The following is a 25,380-nucleotide window of genomic DNA, read 5'->3' on the forward strand; positions in this document are numbered from 1 at the left end:
AAATGCAACAGTCATCCTTATTGTTTTTTTTTTTACTATTCACTCAGAGGACTGTGCTGGTCCATCTCCATCAGTGGAAACTGCCAAGGCACCAGCTCCTTCACATCACCAGCCACCAGCTGAGCTTCCAAGTCACTGGAAAGATCAACTTCCACCTTTCCAGCATGAGTGGATCCGGAACACACTATTTAAGGCCAACCCACGAACCGGCAAGTCAGAACTAGTGTCCCAGCTGAAACTTTGGTGGTATCCTCCTCAGCCCCCTTTAATAAACACTCAGCCCCCAGCCTCACCTGACCTCTTCTTCTGTCGGCCCCTTTTCTTATGGATGCCGCTGAAGATGTGGTTATTTCCTCTTGTCTGTGTTCGCCCAGACTGTGGTAAGCACAGACTAACAGCGGCAGGAATTTACCGTACCGTGCGTAAGGTCTTGGACATCGACGGGTGGTATGACCTTGCCACTGAGTATCTGGAGTGCAAACGCTGCAAAAATAAATACCCTGCCTGGTCTGAGGACATCCTAGGAGGCTGGATATGGGCCACCGCAGTCAGTTTCCAGCTTTGCTGACATACAGGTAATTCATAATGACAATCATTCATTATTAGGTGCTTTTATATGGGTTATTTTTTACCAACTAAAGCATTTGCATGATTATACTGTTGTTTCCTTAGATACTCATGTGACAACCGGGTGCTGAGGATGATGAGGGAGAGGACACTGGGCAACAGTGTGACTCAGCTTTACAGGAAGCTGATGGAACAGCACAGTGAGGCATGGACACAGCGTGTCTTGCAGTACCTGACTGCCTGCGAACCATTCACAAGGTCCTCCCTTGTGCAGCCTCCTGTGTTTGCTGATCCTCCACTTTTACCTGCCCTGCCTAAACCTAAGTGGCTGTTAGCCGTGTATGCCAGGGATGTTCTGGGGAGACTGCACGAGGTCAAGGCCAAATTAACATCTGTCTTTGGCTGTGTTCTCAAGATGGATTCGACAAAAAAGGTATCAAAGCCCTGTTTATATCCAGAAATTTGCCAGATATGGATATGTGTGTGATGTGCGTACATAAAGAGCACATCTTTTATTTTTCCCAATAGGTCACAAAGAAACTTGCCGGTGCTGCTTCAGGAACAGCTGCCTGGTGCACAAATGTCGGAAATGAACACGGCCAGGTCCTTGTCTCTGTGCTGACAGCTGCCGAGGGACATGGACTGGACTCCATGGCAGCTGGTCTGATGAAACGCTACCGAGAGGCAGGAGAGGCAGCCCCAAAAGTGATGTACGTGGACAGGGACTGCTGCAGTCAGTATGGCCAATCGCGGGTGAATATCATGTTTTCGGAGTGGGATGAGCTTGTAGTGCGCCTCGACATCTGGCACTTCATGCGGCGATTTGCTGCAGGTGTCACGACAGAGGCTCATCCACTCTACGGGATCTTCATGGCACGTCTGTCCACGTGCATCTTTCAGTGGGATCCAGAGGATGTGGCTGCTCTTCGCTCTGCAAAAGAGAGTGACCTGGCAGCAAGACTGGCCACATCTCAGAAAAGGCGGTCAGTGCTCGCATTACCCGGAGGGAGTTGGCACTGCACTGCCGGAGGAGGACCAGGGGGGTGGAGGAGACCGCCAGATTGATTGGGTCACTGATTGATCAGTTTGACAGTGCGGATGGGAAGGACACCCTGGGAGTTCCTCTGCTGGACCACGAATGGATCCAGCAGATATGGAAGGAACAGCGCAAGCACGTCCAGTGTATACAAGACCCAGAGGACTTTCCGCTGTACATGAAGACAGGGACATTGAAGAAAGGCAGCGTGGAGCTGTGCTGCTACAGGTGTGCTCGTGGCTCTACCTCCTTGGAGTCGTTCCACCTCCACCTGAACCGTTTTATTCCAGGTATTACATGCATATGGATTATTATTTTTCTGTAGAAAATATAAGCACTGTAACTGCTTTCATCACTTTAAAGTAATGCCGCATTAATAAATGTCACACTCTACATTACAATTACTTTTTAATGTCACAAGTCACTAGTAATACAGGAATAAGTGACAATCATTTTTAATTTAGTTACACAACTCTATTAAATGTAGTATACAAGTTACTTTAGAGCACCTCATGTGTAGTACATATATTGTACATATGTGACATATAAAACCCTTTTTTATATATTTTTCAATATTATTTAACTTTTAGGAACCAGTGCCAGCGATGCGCATTTTCAGGCCTATCTCCTTGAGGGCTTGATGCGTTGGAATGATGACCGAATGGAAGATGCCATAAAACGGGCGTCCTCCATTCGGACATATGGCAGTGCCATGAGAGAGGCTGTGGACCGGCTTAGCCGAACAGTCTTTGGGAAGCCCTGGGATGAGCACTATCGCCCTCCTGGAGCATATACAGGTAAGAAATTTAATTTGTTCTTTTGCAATATTCTATTAAGTTATCTATTTAGCCTTCAATGTACTTGATAAATTATTAAGAGCACTTTTTTTCTTTTTTTATTATTTTATTATTGTAGGTGAATTGCTGGGAATCGAGTACCTTTACAGCCAGACTGGCAAAACACTGACTCCAGTGCTCCAGAACCCAGAGGAGGAAGACCGGCTGGTGGAGGAGGTTGATGATCAGGACCTGCTAGATGAGGGGTTTGAGGAAGAGAGCATGGAGGACATCACAGTTCCAGTGCTGTATGAGGATGACCCCTGCCGTGATCTCAGAAACTGCCCCTCATCTTTGCCTCTGCCTCAGTCCCCAGCATCACTGGCTGAGCTGTCCACATCATCTGGAGGAGAGGGATCTCCCCACTGATCCGAGCATTGCGTCAACTCTCAGTCGGTCTCTTTAGGGCAATGGTTTTCAAACCTTTCCTGGAAAAGATAAAACAGCACTAGTTTGGCGATGGTGCCAGTGTTTGTGGCCCTGTGAGCAACAGCTGCACCAGTTAAGGTTCCATGGTGTAATGGTTAGCACTCTGTACTCTGAATCCAGTGATCCGAGTTCAAATCTCGGTGGGACCTATTTTGCCACCAGTTTGCGCAGGACAATGTCTGAAATACTTTTCGGCACCTTTTAGTCCAAAAAAATTAACTAACGTAGAGAGTGTGGCCGCATTGCATCGATGCTCAGTCTGTCTCTTTAGGGCAGTGGTTCTCAAACCTGTCCTGGAGGCACCCCTGCCCTGCACATTTTTATTGTCTCCCTTATTAGACACACCCAAATAAGGTCTCGCAGTCTCTACTAATGAGCTGATGATTTGAAACAGGTGTGTTAGATGAGGGAAACATTCAAAATGTGAAGGGCAGGGGTGCCTCCAGGACAGGTTTGAAAACCACTGCTTTAGGGATCTGTGCGTAAAATGGCACTGTTTTTTAACCAATTTGCACAGGACCATGTCTGAAATACTTTTTGGCAACTATGAGCCCAAAAAAGCTAACGTGGGAGTGTGGCAGCATTGCGTCAACGCTCAGTCGGTCTCTTTAGGGCAATGGTTTTCAAACCTTTCCTGGAGGCACCCCTGCCCTGAACATTTTGTATGTCTCCCTTAGTAGACACACCCGAATCAGGTCTTGCAGTCTCTACTAATGAGCTGATGATTTGAAACAGGTGTGTTAGATGAGGGGAAATGCGAAATGTGCAGGGCAGGGATGCCTCCAGGACAGGATTGAAAACCACTGATCTAGGGATGTGTGAGTAAAAGGGCAGGAGCCAACTTGGAGAATGCATCGATCCCGCTACCTCTCGCTTGCGCGTACTGCTTCCCACCGACTGAGCCAAAGTAAGCACAAAGCCCACATGAGCCAATCGCGTTTCGCCTGTGGCTTACTTTTGACCAATCGCGTTTCGCCTGTGGCTTACTTTTGACCAATCGCGTTTCGCCTGTGGCTTACTTTTGACCAATCGCGTTTCGCCTGTGGCTTACTTTTGACCAATCGCGTTTCTCTTCCGTGGCTTACTTTTGATCAATCGCGTTTCTCTCCTGTGGCCTCCTTTTGACCAATCGCCGTTGTTGTCATCTTTGTTAAAGGTAAGGCTATTACTTCATTCATTGAAAACTGGTCATTATTTGTTCATATACAGTGTGTAATTTTGGAAAATGAATCGTGTCAGTATAGCTAGCTAGCATGTACAGTTCATGCTTTCTTCAGTACCTGTGAACCTGTAACTTTTCACATGATAAATGACCAGATAAGTTAAATTTATCGACCGTCAGCTAATTAAGCTATGCTACTGTCAACAATGATGTGTTTATTGTCTAAGAAATCATGGTTTCTGGGCCCTATGAATGAAAATAATGATTAAACTATTTACATTTATATTTGGTATTAACACATAATAACACACACACATTTTATTTGTAAAAATTGTTACCAAATTGTTGTGGAGATATGGAAAACTGCATTTACCAAGAAATAATTGATATTTTCTAAAATGTAATAATAATTACTTTTTTTTTATAAAAAAAACATTGAGAGACTTAACTAAAAACAAACAAAAAAAGGCCAAATGTATCCATACAGGCTTGTTGAGCAGAATTCTTTAAAAAATGTAAAAAAATATTTCTGTTCAAAGGCTTTTGACTGAAAGTGTATATTAACACTAATCTGCATTTACTAGGGAGAAGTCATTGGACCTGATGGCATCGCTGGGTGGGACAAGGTCCAGGATCTGGCTGGTTTCCTGGTGGGTCTTCGTGAGGCTCCTTACCTCTCCAACCTGCAGGTGACAGAGGCCATCCAGCTGTGGACAGCTCTCCCTGACGTTGATAAACAGCGGGTCAACTATCAGCCTCGACATCAGCCTCAGCTGACACATGGGCGCTTTAAGGCACCGAAGCGGTCCGGAGTCACACCGGGTGTGGAGAGTGTGAAACGGTGTCTGATTGGACATCCTGGGGGTCCAGCACAGTGGCCCAGCACCAGCCGCTTGGTTGAGGCCATTTGTATGAAGCTGTGTGCTTTACACAAGTCACCGACCAAGAAGGCTGGAGTTTGCACCCCCAGGTGGTCTAAAATCCTTTCAGATTACCACCACATCCAAGACCTGGTGCTTAACAGTCGAAGGCTGATGGATGAAACAATGATCCAGCTGTTTGAGCTGAACCAGAGGACACTCATTCAGTGGTAAGCAAGGCACATTATTTGGTTCCAGGGAACTGAATACTTCTGTACACACACACACACACACACACACACACACACACACACACACACACACACACACACACACACACACACATATATATATATATATATATATATGTATATATATATATATATATATTTTACAAGTAATTTACTTTCAGGTTTCAACGGCAGCAGAAGAATCAGCAAATGAGTGTCCTCAGCAAATGAATGACTCCATCGGACCCAATTGATGTGGCTGATATGCAGCTTCCTCTGCCGAGGGAAAAATTGGATGACGTGCCATCAACATCAGGCCCAAAACATCAATTTATCCTCCACCAAATCGAGAAGGACAGGCTCCAATTCTGCGACCGGCCCACTGCTGCCAAAAGGGAGTGCCCTATCGCACCCGTCCCCACAGCAGCAGGAGTTGTGCAGCCCATTTCAGCACCTGGGTCACTGTTAGGCACACTAGTCCTTAACCCAGACATGACTGTGTCGATGGTGATTTCATCTTCTGGTGCTTTGACATCCGGTCCAGGCCCAGCTCCGCCTGCTCCAGCGCCTGCTCCAGCGCCTGCTGCTTCTGTGTCCCGTTACACCCAGAGGAACAGGCGCCGGCGGGCCCTGGAGACGGAAAGCGGAGTCCATAAGAGGAAGTATGTGCGAGGGGTAACTTTTAACAAGTGCAGCGAATGTGGGCAGCCCAAAACTAAAGAGTTTGGTCATAGCCGATATGGGAATGCCACATTTTGCTCACGCTCCTCTAATGGAAAAACTTTAGATGATTGGTTGGCAGAACAGCGGCAGGCAAAATAAATGACAAACTCCGCCTCCATAGTAAATAATTTATTTCCTGTGTATATTTTGTATATATTATATGGGCCCACTCTTTTCATATATATTTTTTTAATATAAGTAGTACATAATATCTTTCCTGTATATATATATATATATATATATATATATATATATATATATATATATATATTGTTTATATTATATGGGCCCACTCTTTTCATATTTTTTTTTATACAAGTACATTATATCTATCCTGTATATATTTTGTTTATATTATATGGGCCCACTCTTATCATATTGTCCTTTTTATATTGTGTGTATGTATGTGTGTGTTCATTTTAATAAAACATTTTGTATATATTATTTGGGCCCACTCTTTTATATTGTTCTTTTTGTGTGTATGTGTTTGTATTCATTTTAATAGAACATTTTTTTGATCAGATAAAAAAAAATCTGCTAAATCATATCAATCAAATCATATCCACACACACAAAACATATTTGAAGAAACGTTTTTTATTAATTCTATTTAAACACAAACATGAAAAAAGTTTTTTTAATACACACACACACACACACACACAAATCTATGTAGTATAAAAGCAATCAATGGTATGTCATAGATAACAAAATAAAAGTCTCGGTTTATTGCACGCTTAACAATACACGTCGTGGACATATGACGTCAAGGCTCATCTGAGAGAGCACCGGTTCGAATCCAGGCCGCGGAGAGTAGAATTGTTTCACATGTAATAACAACTCTTCAAAACGCAAAAACATATACCCCGAGTATTGCCGCAGGGGAAATACTTCGGCGTTTTCACGTGTTCTGCGTCTTTTTCGCTTGCGTGCGGGGCTCAAAGATTGGACCCCTTCCTATGCTAAGCGAGCGCTCTACCATTTGAGCTAATTCCCCTGGCCTTTCAAGAATGACGAGCATAGCTGGAAATGACGGGTTTTATGCAAAGAGGCTGTCCCTCCTCTGGGCTTGCTCCTTTGCACTGGCCGAGATTATGTTGTCGAATTAACAAAGAGATTAAGCTTTTGTGTTTAAGGACCTTCTCGGTCTTGTTACGCCAGTATGCATGTGTATGGATTCTTGTATTATGTAGGCTACCTTGGAACACTCGGATCATGCAGACAACTTCTCACCTCTTTTGCTCACACTGACTTAAAGTCTAAGGAAGCGGTTCTCAATTCTAGTCCTCGCTCCCCCCAGGTCTGCATGTTTTGCATGTCTCTCTTTGTTAGCACACCTGATTCTGATAATCAGCTCATTAGAAGTGAGCTCCTAGTGATTGACATGGTCCCTACACAGTGTTCATTGCTCCCCACTCCCTGAGCAGGGGAATTCCGTTAAAATATACTTCACTTTGGAACATTGGTTCACAGATTTGTGCTGCGCAACTTCTTCACACATGGAGAAGTGTGACATCATTTACCTCTGTATACCTCGATACACCACTGTATTACTCACTATGAATTGAACGTATACATACGCTTTGAACTTGAATCACGGAGGGATGTCATGTGATGTCCAGTTCTCAGGTCACTTACGTTCGAATGGAACAAATGTCTGAAGCTATACGAGAAACTTACAAAATGTGAAGAGCAGGGGGCGCGAGGACTGGAATTGAGACCCGCTGGTCTAAGTGACATCTGACCATTTCAGCTGTCCTCCCTAACATCCCTCTACATGTTAGATACAGCCCCATTTTTAGGTCAATTAAGAGGCCAACTTGCATTCGTTAGCCTTTCACACTGTCTCGAGGACTTTGATTGCTTCCACGTTAGTTCATATTCCTTCTTTTGTTGTTGCTGAAATAGCTCTTTTTTCTTGGCCTTGGGCAAAAAGGCTCGTTGGTCTAGGGGTATGATTCTCGCTTTGGGTGCGAGAGGTCCCGGGTTCAAATCCTGGACGAGCCCTTGTTCAGGTTAAAACGTGAAGCTTTATTGTCTCATTGCATTCACAAACATTATAGCTGGTTTTTTTTTCAATCAGGCAGACACTAATGGCTAAGCCAGGCCGGTTAGCTCAGCTGATTAGTGCGTGGTGCTAATAACGCCAAGGTCGCGGGTTCGATCCCCGCACTGGCCAGCTGTTTTTATTGTCTGGGGGCTCATCTCTGCTCTGCTCTTCAGCTCCGACAAAGAGTAGGGTGATCTCACTGAAATCCCTGCTTGCTAAGCAGAGGTTTGTTGTAGCCGAAATAGCTCAGTTGGGAGAGTGTTAGACTGAAGATCTAAAGGTCCTTGGCTCGATCCCGGGTTTTGGCAACATCTCCCACACTTTTCCCTTTTTTGAGGCGGGCCATTGACCAAAAATCACTGGGTTCCAACCTCTCTGTATAACTGCTTCCCCACAGCCAGAGAGCTATCTGTTTCCAAGTTGGCCTCCAACCAAGCAGTTGTGGTTCCATGGTGTAATGGTCAGCACTCTGGGCTTTGAATCCAGCGATCTGAGTTCGAATCTCGGTGGAGCCTGTGTGCTTTCTTGCCGCAGGAAAAGATAAAACAGCACTAGTTTGGCAATGGTGCCAGTGTTTGTGGCCCTGTGAGCAACAGCTGCATCAGTTAAGGTTCAATGGTGTAATGGTTAGCACTCTGGACTCTGAATCAAGTGATCTATGTTCAAATCTCGGTGGGACCTATTTTGCCACCAGTTTGCGCAGGACAATGTCTGAAATACTTTTCGGCACCTTTTATTCCAAAAAAATTAACTAACGTAGAGAGTGTGGCCGCATTGCATCGATGCTCAGTCTGTCTCTTTAGGGCAGTGGTTCTCAAACCTGTCCTGGAGGCACCCCTGCCCTGCACATTTTTATTGTCTCCCTTGTTAGACACACCCAAATAAGGTCTCGCGGTCTCTACTAATGAGCTGATGATTTGAAACAGGTGTGTTAGATGAGGGAAACATTCAAAATGTGAAGGGCAGGGGTGCCTCCAGGACAGGTTTGAAAACCACTGCTTTAGGGAACTGTGCGTAAAATGGCACTGTTTTGCAACCAATTTGCACAGGACCATGTCTGAAATACTTTTTGGCAGCTGTGAGCCCAAAAAAAGCTAACGTGGGAGTGTGGCAGCATTGCGTCAACGCTCAGTCGGTCTCTTTAGGGCAATGGTTTTCAAACCTTTCCTGGAGGCACCACTGCCCTGAACATTTTGTATGTCTCCCTTATTAGACACACCCAAATCAGGTCTTGCAGTCTCTACTAATGAGCTGATGATTTGAAACAGGTTTGTTAGATGAGGGGAAATGCGAAATGTGCAGGGCAGGGATGCCTCCAGGACAGGATTGAAAACCACTGATCTAGGGATGTGTGAGTAAAAGGGCAGGAGCCAACTTGGAGAATGCAGGCATCGATCCCGCTACCTCTCGCATGCTAAGCGAGCGCTCTACCATTTGAGCTAATTCCCCTGGCCTTTCAAGAATGACGAGCATAGCTGGGAATGACGGGTTCGATGCAAAGAGGCTGTCCCTCCTCTGGGCTTGCTCCTTTGCACTGGCCGAGATTATGTTGTCAAATTAACAAAGAGATTAAGCTTTTGTGTTTAAGGACATTCTCGGTCTTGTTACGCCAGTATGCATGTGTATGGATTCTTGTATTATGTAGGCTACCTTGGAACACTCGGATCATGCAGACAACTTCTCACCTCTTTTGCTCACACTGACTTAAAGTCTAAGGAAGCGGTTCTCAATTCTAGTCCTCGCTCCCCCCAGGTCTGCATGTTTTGCATGTCTCTCTTTGTTAGCACACCTGATTCGGGTTGAAACGTGAAGCTTTATTGTCTCATTGCATTCACAAACATTATGGCAGGTTTTTTTCAATCAGGCAGACACTGACGGCTAAGCCAGGCCGGTTAGCTCAGCTGGTTAGAGCGTGGTGCTAATAATGCCAAGGTCGCGGGTTCGATCCCCGTACTGGCCAGCTGTTTTTATTGTCTGGGGGCTCATCTCTGCTCTGCTCTTCAGCTCTGACAAAGAGTGATATCACTGAAATCCCTGCTTGCTAAGCAGAGGTTTGTTGTAGCCGAAATAGCTCAGTTGGGAGAGCGTTAGACTGAAGATCTAAAGGTCCCTGGTTCGATCCCGGGTTTCGGCAACATCTCCCACACTTTTCCCTTTTTTGAGGCATGCCATTGACCAAAAATCACTGGGTTCCAACCTCTCTGTATAACTGCTTCCCCACAGCCAGAGAGCTATCTGTTTCCAAATTGGCCTCCAATCAAGCAGTTTAGGTTCCATGGTGTAATGGTCAGCACTCTGGGCTTTGAATCCAGCTATCTGAGTTCGAATCTCGGTGGAGCCTGTGTGCTTTCTTGCCGCAGGAAAAGATAAAACAGCACTAGTTTGGCGATGGTGCCAGTGTTTGTGGCCCTGTGAGCAACAGATGCACCAGTTAAGGTTCCATGGTGTAATGGTTAGCACTCTGGACTCTGAATCCAGTGATCTGAGTACAAATCTCGGTGGGACCTATTTTGCCACCAGTTTGCGCAAGACTATGTCTAAAATACTTTTCGGCACCTTTTAGTCCAAAAAAATTAACTAACGTAGAGAGTGTGGCCGCATTGCATCGATGCTCAGTCTGTCTCTTTAGGGCAGTGGTTCTCAAACCTGTCCTGGAGGCACCCCTGCCCTGCACATTTTTATTGTCTCCCTTATTAGACACACCCAAATAAGGTCTCGCGGTCTCTACTAATCAGCTGATGATTTGAAACAGGTGTGTTAGATGAGGGAAACATTCAAAATGTGAAGGGCAGGGGTGCCTCCAGGACAGGTTTGAAAACCACTGCTTTAGGGAACTGTGCGTAAAATGGCACTGTTTTGCAACCAATTTGCACAGGACCATGTCTGAAATACTTTTTGGCAGCTGTGAGCCCAAAAAAAGCTAACGTGGGAGTGTGGCAGCATTGCGTCAACGCTCAGTCGGTCTCTTTAGGGCAATGGATTTCAAACCTTACCTGGAGGCACCCCTGCCCTGAACATTTTGTATGTCTCCCTTATTAGACACACCCAAATCAGGTCTTGCAGTCTCTACTAATGAGCTGATGATTTGAAACAGGTGTGTTAGATGAGGGGAAATGCGAAATGTGCAGGGCAGGGATGCCTCCAGGACAGGATTGAAAACCACTGATCTAGGGATGTGTGAGTAAAAGGGCAGGAGCCAACCTGGAGAATGCAGGCATCGATCACGCTACCTCTCGCGCCTACTGCTTCCCACCGACTGAGCCAAAGTAAGCCCAAAGTAAGCCCACATGAGCCAATCGCGTTTCGCCTGTGGCTTACTTTTGACCAATCGCGTTCCGCCTGTGGCTTACTTTTGACCAATCGCGTTTCGCCTGTGGCTTACTTTTGAACAATCGCGTTTCTCTTCCGTGGCTTACTTTTGATCAATCGCGTTTCTCTCCTGTGGCCTCCTTTTGACCAATCACCGTTGTTGTCATCTTTGTTAAAGGTAAGGCTATTACTTTATTCATTGAAAACTGGTCATTATTTGTTCATATACAGTGTGTATTTTTGGAAAATGAATCGTGTCAGTATAGCTAGCTAGCGTGTACAGTTCATGCTTTCTTCAGTACCTGTGAACCTGTAACTTTTCACATGATAAATGATCTGGGGTCTCATTTATAAAACTATGCGTAGGATCTTTACTAAAAGTTTACGTGCGCCCAAAAGCCAAAAATGGCGTACGCCAAAAAATATTCCGATTTATAAAACCGTGCGTACGCACACCTGTAAGCAATGTTCCCTTTATAAATCACAGATCACCCGCAGATGTGCGTACGTGAACCAGCCTCATATCCCGCCCTGTACACGCCCATTTTTAACCATAATAAGTCAATGCAAATCACCTCATGATTGCTGATCAGCATGTAAATGAGAGTGGAATCCCATATATACCTGGAAAACTGGCATGCGACCCGCCAATTAATTAATCCAAGAAAGTGAAAACGTGCATTTCTGTTAGCCTAATTTTAATAATGGCGACAGGTGAGAAAAGAGGAAAAAAACGTAATTTCTCAGATACTGAGATTGAAACACTTGTAGGGGAGGTGGAGGCTCGGAAAACTGTGTTATTTGGTGGCCACAGCAGTGGGGTCACTAATAAAAAGAAGCAGTGCGAGTGGCAAAGTATTGCTTCTGCCGTCAATTGTGTCAGTGGGACAGAACGGACAGTTGCAGAATTAAAGAAAAAATGGTCCGACCTGAAGGTATACAATTTTTTTTTTTACCAACATATTACATTTGTTTTTTATTAGGCTATATACCTATATAAATAGCAATATTGATTTTCAAAAAGTTTTATTTACATGTGCTTACAGTATGCAAAATATGTGAAATAAAGATTCTCATTCATTCAAGGTGGAGGCAAAGAGAAAACTGTCCTCCCACCGCCAGAGCGTGGCTGCAACTGGTGGGGGCCCATGTACAGCTGATCTCACATCAGTGGACAGCAAAATCGCGGCTATAATTGGGGAGGTCAGCGTGTGTGGTATTGTGTCGGAAAAGGAGGGAGACACTGACGTGACTGAAACCACAGAGGAGCAAGGTTAAACCGATTTTTAATCATTAACGCTGTACATTTGAGTGTGTGGGGTGATAAATGGATAAATGTTGCCAATTGTTTGTCCTCCAGTCCTTCCGGAGTCTGAAGCTGTAAATGAACAGGAGGTTCAGGGTGAGGGGTTCTCAGATGCAGATGCACAGCGTCCGGCTCAAAGCAGTGCCCCTTCTGCGTCTGGGACGTCCAAAAGTGGTCGGGTACTCACTGACGCAGTCCTGCAGTTACAGCGAGAGACAATAAACGCTGTCAACAGGGTTGCAGATGAGCTACGGCAGATGAGAGAAGTGATGCAAGAAATTGCACAATCATTAAAAGATGCAGTTAAAACATGAACCTTGAGTTTTGTCTTTCTTTACAAACGCCGCATGACATCCTCACGGATTCTTGCACCTCGTTGATATCCCTCTTGTCGGCCAGGGGGCTGTGGCTCGGGGTCGTAATGCTGGGGTAGAGGGAGATCAGGAGGGAGAGGAATACCGTTTCTCAGTGCTATATTGTGCAAAACACCACACGCCCTGACAATCTTGCACACTTTTGCTGGATGGTATAAAAGTCTGCCACCCGAGGCATCCAGAGCACGCCATCTGCATTTCAGGATGCCGATGGCACGCTCCACAACTGCGCGGGCACGAGAGTGGACCTCGTTATAATGAGTTTCCTCTGCGCTCTGCGGGTTTAAAAATGGGGTGGGGAGCCAGCGTCTCAGGGGGTAGCCACTGTCGCCTGCAGGTTATAATTATATTAAAAACAAAATTGTTACAGTTTCTACTTTTTAATATTGTTAAACTCACCAAGAAGCCAGCCATCACGTACTGCGCCTGCATTTAGTCTGTTCCCTACACTGCTATGTGTCAAGATAAAGGAATCATGTGTTGAACCAGGCCAGCGTGCCACAATGTTTGTGAGGGTCATGTTGGAGTCACATATGATTTGCACATTAATAGAATGCACATGCTTTCTATTAACATAAGCAAATTCATTTTCAGATGGTGCCCTTATAGCAACATGAGTGCAGTCAATTGCGCCGATTACATTTGGGAAACCAGACATTGCTGCAAATTGCGTTTTAATTTTGGCCTGTTCTCGCACAGTGTAGGGGAACCTGATGTATCGACTAACCATATTAAGTATACCATTTAAAACGACAGATATTATGGCACTCAGGGACGGCTGTGATATACCAGACCTATAGGGTGAGATGATAGATTCCAATAGAATTATTTCATATACAAAAAGGTCTTAGAGACAAATTTGAGGATTACTTATAGTTTTTTTATATTATTAATTTACCTGTCTGCCAATTCCCGCTGGAAACAGCCGGTTGCCAAGAACCCCAGAGTGGTGAGGACTTGTATTTGGACTGGGATGGCATGGTTCCGGCGTGTTGCCCTCTCTAATACTGGACCCAATTCAGCACATAGATCCAAGAGCACAGCTCTAGGGAATCTAAATCGGCTTATTAGCCAGTCATCATCATGGGCCAGGAAATCATCATGGTCCCTGAAAACTCGTTCTCTCCTTATTCTGCCATTAGCGTAATCCTCCAACAGTGCCAGGAGTGCAAGCATCATGAAGCATTACATACCCGGGTCACCGGAGAATTTATATGTTTCTAGCAAATAGACTGATCGTTAACACCTTGACAAAATCACTTAATTAATTTGTGGGCGAAAATTTAAGACGAAAATGTTATAGTGAACACATGCTTCTTGACGGTTTTGTAATGAACACCGTAATAGTTAGGACCGATGATGAGTAGCGATTGTGCTTCATGACTGTATTTGCAGACTTTGACATTTTATGATATAGGCTATGTACATTAAGGAAAATATTTCCTTTTTACACTGTGTTCTGCAGTTCTCTAATAAAAGGGTATTTCATGCTATTCTGTAGGCTATCACATGTATCGCGCCATGTCCTCCTGTGCTCCCGTTGTGGACAATGTGACTGTAAGGCAGCGCTGATTATTATTTTATTTTACTTTTAATACATTTTGAATTACGTTTGGATTTTACTAGATGTATATAGCCTAAAACAATCGGCACAAATAACACTGTTGGATTTAATCTTCATGATAATGTGGATATAACGTATGAAATGGAGTGAAAATTAAATGTCATTCATTCTTATAATCGTTCTTCTCACATTTATTTTCTACAATCTAACTTCAGTTCACGACCTCACCATCGGTGTCGCCAATTCCCTTTGTCTCCAGAATGTGCGTACGCACGGCTCAAAGTTTGCTTAAAGGTGCGCACATTCTCCCGTCAAGTTTGTTTTTTATAGATCACAACCTTTGCCTGGGAACTGGCGTACGTACGTTTCCAGCCCCGTTTTGTGCGTACGCACGCTTTATAAATGAGGCCCCAGATAAGTTAAATTTATCGACCGTCAGCTAATTAAGCTATGCTACTGTCAACAATGATGTGTTTATTGTCTAAGAAATCATGGTTTCTGGGCCCTGTGAATGAAAATAATGATTAAACTATTTACATTTATATTTGGTATTAACACATAATAACACACACACATTTTAATTGTAAAAATCGTTACCAAATTGTTGTGGAGATATGGAAAACTGCATTTACCAAGAAATAATTGATATTTTCTAAAATAATGTAATAATAATGACTTTTTTTTTATAAAAAAAAAACATTTAGAGTCTTAACTAAAAACAAACAAAAAAAGGCCAAATGTATCCATATGGGCCAAAGTATGTGGGAATAGTGCTTATTTTAATTTAGGTAGATCAGAAAGTTAAAAACACAGAAAAATGGCTGAGATTTTAAGAGGTAAAAGCACCTGGTGTAACCCTGGGGTAAGATGACAACATTTGAAGTATGATATATTTAATGTAATATTTTGTAGCCTGGTGTGTGTGTAATCATGGTTTAAGATGACAGCATTGAAAATAAAAGGAAATTTCAGACTTCATATTGACGTTACATATTTTATATGTCAGGGATTCCTGTCCTTTGTAGAAAACTCAACTTCAGGACAGTTTATGTCATGACCATGTTTATTACCACAGTAATATAGTTTATGCGTAGCTTGTTAAATTATTGTTACACACTTAACATACAGGTGTCTTTTACATTTACATTTACATTTAATCATTTAGCAGACGCTTTTATCCAAAGCGACTTACAAATGAGAACAACAGAAGCAGTCAGGTCAACAAGAGAACAACAACAGTATACAAGTGCCATGACAAGTCTCAGTTAGTCTAGTATAGAACGCATAGGTAGGTTTTTTATTTTTTTTTTTTTTTTTTTATTAAATTAAAAGACAAGAAAAGGAAAAGTGCTAGTGTTAGTTGGTTAAGTGCAGGCGAAAAAGATGAGTCTTTAGCTGTTTCTTGAAAATGAGTAAAGACTCAGCTGTACGAATTGAGATTGGGAGGTCATTCCACCAGCTGGGGACAGTCCAGGAAAAGGTCCTTGAGAGTGATTTTGAACTTCTTTGGGATGGTACCACAAGGCGTCGATCACTTGCAGAGCGCAAACTTCTGGAGGGCACATAAGATTTAACCAATGAGTTTAGGTAAGTTGGTGCCGTGCCAGTGGTCGTCTTGTAGGCTAGCATCAGTACCTTGAATTTGATGCGAGCAGCTACTGGTAGCCAGTGTAACCTGATGAGGAGCGGAGTAACGTGAGCTTTCTTTGGCTCATTGAAGACAACCCTCGCTGCTGCATTCTGAATCAATTGCAGAGGCTTGACAGTACATGCAGGAAGGCCCGCCAGGAGAGCATTACAATAGTCCAGTCTGGAGAGAACAAGAGCTTGGACAAGAAGTTGGGTTGCTTGCTCTGACAGGAAGGGTCTAATCTTCCTAATGTTGTATAAGGCAAACCTGCAGGACCGGGTAGTTGTAGCAATGTGGTCTGTGAAGCTTAACTGATGATCCATCACAACTCCTAGGTTTCTAGCTGTCCTCGAAGGAGTAATGGTTGATGAGCCCAGCTGTATAGAGAAGTTGTGATGAAGCAATGGGTTAGCTGGAATCACCAGGAGTTCTGTCTTCGTAAGGTTAAGCTGAAGGTGATGGTCATTCATCCAGCTAGAGATGTCACTCAGACAGGCTGAAATGCGAGCAGCTACCGTCGGGTCATCTGGTTGGAATGAGAGGTAGAGTTGGGTGTCATCAGCGTAGCAGTGATAAGAAAAGCCATGCTTCTGAATGACAGATCCTAATGATGTCATGTAGATGGAGAAGAGAAGTGGTCCAAGTACTGAGCCTTGAGGAACCCCAGTAGCAAGGTGGTGTGACTTTGAAACATCACCCCTCCAAGACACACTGAAGGATCTGTCAGAGAGGTAGGACTTAACCCACAGGAGTGCTGTTCCAGAGATGCCCATCTTTCTGAGGGTGGACAGGAGAATCTGGTGATTAACAGTGTCAAAAGCAGCAGAAAGGTCCAGTAAGATGAGTACCGAGGATTTTGAAGCTGCTCTTGCTAGTCGCAGGGCTTCAGTAACCGAGAGCAGAGCAGTCTCAGTTGAGTGGCCACTTTTGAAGCCAGATTGGTTGCTGTCCAGGAGGTTGTTCTGTACAAGGAATATAGAAAACTGGTTGAACACAGCTCGCTCAAGTGTCTTTGCAATAAATGGAAGAAGGGATACCGGTCTGTAGTTTTCAAGAAGCGCTGGATTTAGTGATGGTTTCTTGAGCAGTGGGCTTACCCGAGCCTGCTTGAATGCTGAGGGAAATGTTCCAGAGTGAAGAGAGGAGTTGATAACGTGAGTAAGCAAAGGTATGACTGAAGAAGAGATCGCTTGAAGGAGGTGAGTGGGGATCGGATCAAGTGGACAAGTAGTAGGATGATTGGACAGGAGAAGTTCGGAGACGTCCATCTCTGAGAGTGGGGAGAAGGAGGAGAAAGAGTGTGCATCGGTCATTGTGAAGTTGTCCTCAGTCTGCGGTGTGGAGAATTGGCCGCTGATGGATCTCGTCTTATTTGTGAAGAAAACTGCAAAGTCGTCCGCTGTAAGAGTCGATGGAGGAGGTGGTGGCGGTGGATCAAGAAGAGAAGAGAAAGTCTTGAAGAGTGTCCGAGCGTCACAACAGCTGTTAATTTTGTTGTGGTAGTAGGATGTTTTAGCCGTGAAGACATTTGCAGAGAAGGAAGAGAGGAGAGACTGATACACACTGAGGTCTGTAGAGTTTCTTGATTTCTGCCATTTCCTCTCTGCAGCCCTGAGTTTAGAGCGATGTTCACGGAGAACCTCAGACAGCCAGGGGGCAGATGGGGCAGTGCGTGCTGGTCTAGACAACAGTGGGCAAAAGTTGTCCAAGCAAGATGTTAAAGTGGAGCAAAGAGTGTCCGTAGCGCTGTTCGTGTCCAGAGCAGAGAACTGAGAGAGTGCAGGAAGTGAGGATGAAACCACAGAAGATAGGCGAGATGGAGAGAGTGAGCGTAGATTCCGTCGAAAGGTGACCTGCGTTGGAGTGTGAGGCACTTCAGGAGTAAGTGCTAGGTTAGCAGTAATGAGGAAGTGGTCTGAGGTGTGCAGTGGAGCAACTGAAGAGTTGTCCACAGAGCAACAGCGCGTGTAGATGAGGTCCAGTTGGTTGCCTGATTTGTGAGTCACTGTAGTAGACACTAGCTTGAGATCAAATGAGGCGAGCAGAGTTTTGAAGTCAGCAGCCTGGGGTTTATCTAGGTGGATGTTGAAGTCACCAAGCAGTACCAGAGGAGTACCATCTTCAGGAAAGTTTGATAGCAGCACATCCAACTCCTCCAAGAAGTTTCCCAATTGACCTGGGGGACGATAAATGACCACAAACTGGATTTTAACAGGGTGGGTTACAGTAATGGCATGTGATTCAAATGAACCAGTACCTGTAGGTGATGGCTGAAGATCAAATTTCCATTCTTTTGATATAAGGAGACCTGTTCCTCCACCCCTCCCAGTGGTACGAGGAGTGTGGGAACAAGTGAAATTAGTGGAGAGGGCTGCAGGGGTGGCAGTATCTTCAGGTTTGATCCAAGTCTCTGTCAGTGCCATGAGGTTGAGACCGGAATGAGTAGCAAGAGAAGAAATGAAGTCTGCTTTGTTAACTGCAGACTGGCAGTTCCAGAGACCAACTGGAATAGAGAGCGTAGTAGTAGAGGTCAGAGGGACAGGCCGTAGGTTTGTCAGACAGGCCTTCCTGCGACGTCCGTAGCGTGCTCTCCGAGTGTTAGTAGTGATAGTAGGGATCTGAAAGCACATAGTGACAACAGGTGTAAGATATTTGAGAACAAGGTATACAAAAAGTAAAGAAAGAGGAAAAAAGCAATACTCAAGTGCCCTGTCGGTGTCCTTGCTCGGTGGAGTCGTGCAGGTAGAGTCGATCGTCTTTACACTCGTCCGTCTTCACACGAGGAGGGCTCACACGAGGGCTGCCGCGACCGCTGCCGCGGTGAAACTTAGCGCTTTTGTATTAGCCTTTTAGATTGCAAAAGGTAGTAGTCTTTTTCTGATTTTCATTTCAGAAAATGTATGCATATCCCTCTTTTCAACGGCAATCGGCAACATCAAGCCGACTCCTCATGGCACCTTCGGCGGAGGCGAGGCGCCTTAAAAATATGGAGTCTGGAAGGGCCAAACCTAAGGAGGAGGTGCTGTCAGAGGCCAGTACTTTTGTCAGCACAAACGGTGGAGACCCCAGTGACCAGTTTTTAGTACTGGCTCACTGCAAACATCAGTTTGGGAAGTACCAGGGCCAGAGATTTAGATGGCTCCTGGAAAACTCTCTGGGGTATGCCGTGTATTTGGTGCTCAGCATTTCCAATGAGACGGCGCAGACAACACCCCTGTCAGAAAATAAACAACTGTTCCTACAGTACTCTTCTCAAATTAGAGAGATGGCAAAAGAAGTGGAGAAGTATCAGAGGAAGCAGGAAATGCAGGCAGAAGCCCGGGCAACTGGAGACCAGGGCTGCTTGATGGTGGAGTTTGGTGACTTCCAGGGCCGGTCCATGAAAGATGTTTATGAGGACCAGAGCAAGGAGGCTCAAGCACTCATCAGGTACCTCGTTAAGGCAGATGCCAGGCCCAAAACCAACATGGCCATTTTCAAGACATATGTCCTGAAAAGACGGGCTTCTGCTGTGGGCACCAGCGTACGTCAGCCTGCACCTCACGCTGCAACCTCCAGTGCTTCTGTAACCACTGCACCTCCACCTGCAGCTATCCAAACTGGTGTACAGAAGACCGCAACTGTGAAAGTGCTGTTGGCACGTGGCAAAAATTTGTCGCCTTCACTGCTGGCGAAAAAACTCACATCACCAGTTAAACCCTGTGAGTAGGAGTGTGAATATAGAATTTTACCTACAGCATTTCTACATATATTAATTTATCATTATGGCAAACTTGTCAACTTGCCGTTTCCAGATCCATTATTGCAGTCCACTTTACCTCCTCCAGCAGCAGAACCCCCAGCCAAACATTTGCCCCCCATGCAGCTTTTCGCTACTGGTAAGTAAGCACCATCTTACATATGTTTGTCTCTGTGTATTGTTCACAATGATAGTTTTAACATTTGTGCTCCAGGCAAGTCCGTTCCCACTGCTGAAGATGACGATGAGGAGCTGGTATTTGCTGCATCACAATGTGAAGCACAGCTAAATACAGGTGTGGCATATGACACAAATGCACATATTACAAGAATGTTTTGTGAAAACACACTGAGAAGCGTTATTTCTTGGGGGAAAATAATCAACATTTTAAAATATGTTTTGTTTACAATACAGAATTATATCATATCATGCCTCAAGCGGGATGCTTTCTTTGAGTGCACTTCAAAACCGTAAGGATTTTTCAAGGTGTCAGTGTATTTATTTGCGTTTCCGAACTTACCCGTTGTTAGATAATCACCAGATAACTTTTTCACACCGCTTGCTCTTCTCACACACTCTTCAGCTCTCCCTGAGCAGACAGGATGGTTGAGATTCATTGTTCTAATGATTAGAGGAACAGTTTTTCCTTACTCTATCTGTGTGTATGCTTCATGTCCGTGGGCTTCGTTGCTTTACACTTAATTTATCACACCACATTTTCCTTCCTCCATTCCATCTGATCCTCATTCTCAGTGAGCTGCACTGATTCCATTCTCCTTAAATTAATATAGTGTATGCTGTGTTCTTTGCTTCCTTAACACTAGTACCACTTTCTTCACTCTCGTTCCTAAATATAACATAATAATTATGAATACTTGTCCAAAAATTGTGCTTTGCAGGCTGTTTGTGCGCTGCATTTATGGCATATTACTATCAAATGCAACTGTCATCCTTATTGATTTTTTTTTACTATTCACTCAGAAGACTGTGCTGGTCCATCTCCATCAGTGGAAACTGCCAAGGCACCAGCTCCTTCACATCACCAGCCACCAGCTGAGCTTCCAAGTCACTGGAAAGATCAACTTCCACCTTTCCAGCATGAGTGGATCCGGAACACACTATTTAAGGCCAACCCACGAACCGGCAAGTCAGAACTAGTGTCCCAGCTAAAACTTTGGTGGTATCCTCCTCAGCCCCCTTTAATAAACACTCAGCCCCCTGCCTCACCTGACCTCTTCTTCTGTCGGCCCCTTTTCTTATGGATGCCGCTGAAGATGTGGTTATTTCCTCTTGTCTGTGTTCGCCCAGACTGTGGTAAGCACAGACTAACAGCGGCAGGAATTTACCGTACCGTGCGTAAGGTCTTGGACATCGACGGGTGGTATGACCTTGCCACTGAGTATCTGGAGTGCAAACGCTGCAAAAAGAAATATCCTGCCTGTTCAGAGGACATCCTAGGACAGCTGGATATGGGCCACCGCAGTCAGTTTCCAGCTTTGCTGACATAGAGGTAATTCATAATGACAATCATTCATTATTAGGTGCTTTTATATGGGTTATTTTTTACCAACTAAAGCATTTGCATGATTATACTGTTGTTTCCTTAGATACTCATGTGACAACCGGGTGCTGAGGATGATGAGGGAGAGGACACTGGGCAACAGTGTGACTCAGCTTTACAGGGAGCTGATGGAACAGCACAGTGAGGCATGGACACAGCGTGTCTTGCAGTACCTGACTGCCTGCGAACCATTCACAAGGTCCTCCCTTGTGCAGCCTCCTGTGTTTGCTGATCCTCCACTTTTACCTGCCCTGCCTAAACCTAAGTGGCTGTTAGCCGTGTATGCCAGGGATGTTCTGGGGCGACTGCACGAGGTTAAGGCCAAATTAACATCTGTCTTTGGCTGTGTTCTCAAGATGGATTCGACAAAAAAGGTATCAAAGCCCTGTTTATATCCAGAAATTTGCCAGATATGGATATGTGTGTGATGTGCATACATAAAGAGCACATCTTTTATTTTTCCCAATAGGTTACAAAGAAACTTGCCGGTGCTGCTTCAGGAACAGCTGCCTGGTGCACAAATGTCGGAAATGAACACGGCCAGGTCCTTGTCTCTGTGCTGACAGCTGGCGAGGGACATGGACTGGACTCCATGGCAGCTGGTCTGATGAAACGCTACCGAGAGGCAGGAGAGGCAGCCCCAAAAGTGATGTACGTGGACAGGGACCGCTGCAGTCAGTATGGCCAATCGCGGGTGAAGATCATGTTTTCGGAGTGGGATGAGCTTGTAGTGCGCCTCGACATCTGGCACTTCATGCGGCGATTTGCTGCAGGTGTCACAACAGAGGCTCATCCACTCTACGGGATCTTCATGGCACGTCTGTCCACGTGCATCTTTCAGTGGGATCCAGAGGATGTGGCTGCTCTTCGCTCTGCAAAAGAGAGTGACCTGGCGGCAAAGAAGACTGGCCACATCTCAGAAAAGGCGGTCAGTGCTCGCATTACCCGGAGGGAGTTGGCACTGCACTGCCGGAGGAGGACCAGGGGGGTGGAGGAGACCGCCAGATTGATTGGGTCACTGATTGATCAGTTTGACAGTGCGGATGGGAAGGACACCCTGGGAGTTCCTCTGCTGGACCACAAACGGATCCAGCAGATATGGAAGGAACAGCGCAAGCACGTCCAGTGTATACAAGACCCAGAGGACTTTCCGCTGTACATGAAGACAGGGACATTGAAGAAAGGCAGTGTGGAGCTGTGCTGCTACAGGTGTGCTCGTGGCTCTACCTCCTTGGAGTCGTTCCACCTCCACCTGAACCGTTTTATTCCAGGTATTACATGCATATGGATTATTATTTTTCTGTAGAAAATATAAGCACTGTAACTGCTTCCATCACTTTAAAGTAATGCCGCATTAATAAATGTCACACTCTACATTACAATTATTTTTTAATGTCATTAGCATTGACAAAGCTGTCTTGACTAACAAGTCACTAGTAATACAGGAATAAGTGACAATCATTTTTAATTTAGTTACACAACTCTATTAAATGTAGTATACAAGTTACTTCAGAGCACCTTATGTGTAGTACATATATTGTACATATGTGACATATAAAACCCTTTTTTATATATTTTTTAATATTATTTAACTTTTAGGAACCAGTGCCAGCGATGCGCATTTTCAGGCCTATCTCCTTGAGGGCTTGATGCGTTGGAATGATGACCAAATGGAAGATGCCATAAAACGGGCGTCCTCCATTCGGACATATGGCAGTGCCATGAGAGAGGCTGTGGACCGGCTTAGCCAAACAGTCTTTGGGAAGCCCTGGGATGAGCGCTATCGCCCTCCTGGAGCATATACAGGTAAGAAATTTAATTTGTTCTTTTGCAATATTCTATTAAGTTATCTATTTAGCCTCCAATGTACTTGATAAATTATTAAGAGCACTTTTTTTCTTTTTTTATTATTTTATTATTGTAGGTGAATTGCTGGGAATCGAGTACCTTTACAGCCAGACTGGCAAAACACTGACTCCAGTGCTCCAGAACCCAGAGGAGGAAGACCGGCTGGTGGAGGAGGTTGATGATCAGGACCTGCTAGATGAGGGGTTTGAGGAAGAGAGCATGGAGGACATCACAGTTCCAGTGCTGTATGAGGATGACCCCTGCCGTGATCTCAGAAACAGCCCCTCATCTTTGCCTCTGCCTCAGTCCCCAGCATCACTGGCTGAGCCGTCCACATCATCTGGAGGAGAGGGACAGTATCTCGCCCCTGCCTCTTCAGTGCTGTCACAGCCATCTGACACTGGAAGCAGTGTCTCCGGCGAGGCTCAGGTAAGACACTCTAAGGGCTTTATTTTGTTTCAGTCTCGTTTTATTCCAAATACACTACAAGCAAGGTGTTTTTTTTAAGCCTGCATTTATTTGATTCAAAATACAACAAAAGCAGTAATATTTTGAAATATTTTTACTATTTAAAGTAACTGCTATCCATTTGAATATATTTAAAAAAGTAATTCAGTCTTGTGATTTCAATGCTGAATTTAACATCATTACTCAGGGCACACGATTCTTCAGAAATCATTCCAATTTGCTGCTAAAAAAACCGGGTGCCGGGTGCTATATTATTATTATTATTATTAGGTTAAAAATAGCTTCTAGAGTTTTTTTGTTTAGGTTTCTTTGATGAATAGAAAGTTCAGTATATATTGTAACATTATAAATGTCTTTATCATCTATTTAATGCGTCCTTGCTAAATAAAAGTATTAATTTCTATAATTTAATACTAAATATATAATGATTTAAATGTTCTGACTCCACACTTTTGGATGGTATAGTGTATAATGTTAAAAAAGCTTTTTATTACAGATAAACTCTTATCTTGGATCCTTCTATTCATCAAAGAATCTTGAACAAAATGTACACAACTGTTCTAAATATTGATGATAATAATATCAATAAAAAAAGGTTTCTAGAACAACAAATTTGGATATCTGAATGATTTCTGAAGATCATGTGACACTGAAGACTCAGGAATGATGCTGAAAATACAGCTGGGCATCACAGAAATAACTTACACTTTAAACTATATTCAAATAGAAAGCATTTTTATTTTAAATAGTAAAATTATTTCACAATATAATGGCTTTTGTTGTATTTGAATAAAATAAATGCAGGCTTGTTGAGCAGAATTCTTTAAAAAATGTAAAAAAATATTTCTGTTCGAAGGCTTTTGACTGGAAGTGTATATTAACACTAATCTGCATTTACTAGGGAGCAGTCATTGGACCTGATGGCATCGCTGGGTGGGACAAGGTCCAGGATCTGGCTGGTTTCCTGGTGGGTCTTCGTGAGGCTCCTTACCTCACCGACCTGCAGGTGACAGAGGCCATCCAGCTGTGGACAGTTCTCCCTGATGTTGATAAACAGCGGGTCAACTATCAGCCTCGACATCAGCCTCAGCTGACACATGGGCGCTTTAAGGCACCGAAGCAGTCCGGAGTCACACCGGGTGTGGAGAGTGTGAAACGGTGTCTGATTGGACATCCTGGGGGTCCAGCACAGTGGCCCAGCACCAGCCGCTTGGTTGAGGCCATTTGTATGAAGCTGTGTGCTTTACACAAGTCACCGACCAAGAAGGCTGGCGTTTGCACCCCCAGGTGGTCTAAAATCCTTTCAGATTACCACCACATCCGAGACCTAGTGCTTAACAGTCGAAGGCTGATGGATGAAACAATGATCCTGCTGTTTGAGCTGAACCAGAGGACACTCATTCAGTGGTAAGCAAGGCACATTATTTGGTTCAAGGGAACTGAATACTTCTGTACACACACACACACACACACACACATATATATATATATATGTATATATATATATTTTACAAGTAATTTACTTTCAGGTTTCAACGGCAGCAGAAGAATCAGGAAATGAGTGTCCTCGCCCAGGGACTGACTCCATCTGACCCAATTGATGTGGCTGATACGCAGCTTCCTCTGCCGAGGGAAAAATTGGATGACGTGCCATCAACATCAGGCCCAAAACATCAATTTATCCTTCCG

General features: G+C 44.4%; 7 non-coding genes across 7 annotated transcripts; all 7 read left to right on the forward strand.

Annotated features, from left to right (window-relative positions):
* Positions 1 to 7,777: 7,777 nt before the first annotated feature.
* trnap-ugg (transfer RNA proline (anticodon UGG)) lies at positions 7,778 to 7,849 on the forward strand. The gene has a single exon. It is a non-coding gene; the product is annotated as a tRNA-Pro (tRNA).
* A 98-nt stretch (positions 7,850 to 7,947) lies between these two features.
* Positions 7,948 to 8,021, forward strand: trnai-aau (transfer RNA isoleucine (anticodon AAU)). Its single transcript has one exon. It is a non-coding gene; the product is annotated as a tRNA-Ile (tRNA).
* A 106-nt stretch (positions 8,022 to 8,127) lies between these two features.
* Positions 8,128 to 8,200, forward strand: trnaf-gaa (transfer RNA phenylalanine (anticodon GAA)). The gene has a single exon. It is a non-coding gene; the product is annotated as a tRNA-Phe (tRNA).
* Positions 8,201 to 8,335: 135 nt separating this feature from the next.
* Positions 8,336 to 8,407, forward strand: trnaq-uug (transfer RNA glutamine (anticodon UUG)). Its single transcript has one exon. It is a non-coding gene; the product is annotated as a tRNA-Gln (tRNA).
* Positions 8,408 to 9,778: 1,371 nt separating this feature from the next.
* Positions 9,779 to 9,852, forward strand: trnai-aau (transfer RNA isoleucine (anticodon AAU)). The gene has a single exon. It is a non-coding gene; the product is annotated as a tRNA-Ile (tRNA).
* A 101-nt stretch (positions 9,853 to 9,953) lies between these two features.
* Positions 9,954 to 10,026, forward strand: trnaf-gaa (transfer RNA phenylalanine (anticodon GAA)). The gene has a single exon. It is a non-coding gene; the product is annotated as a tRNA-Phe (tRNA).
* A 135-nt stretch (positions 10,027 to 10,161) lies between these two features.
* trnaq-uug (transfer RNA glutamine (anticodon UUG)) lies at positions 10,162 to 10,233 on the forward strand. Its single transcript has one exon. It is a non-coding gene; the product is annotated as a tRNA-Gln (tRNA).
* The last annotated feature ends 15,147 nt before the right edge of the window (positions 10,234 to 25,380 follow it).

Source organism: Carassius carassius, chromosome 8 (assembly GCF_963082965.1).
Source record: "Carassius carassius chromosome 8, fCarCar2.1, whole genome shotgun sequence".
NCBI classification, from domain to species: Eukaryota; Metazoa; Chordata; class Actinopteri; order Cypriniformes; family Cyprinidae; genus Carassius; species Carassius carassius.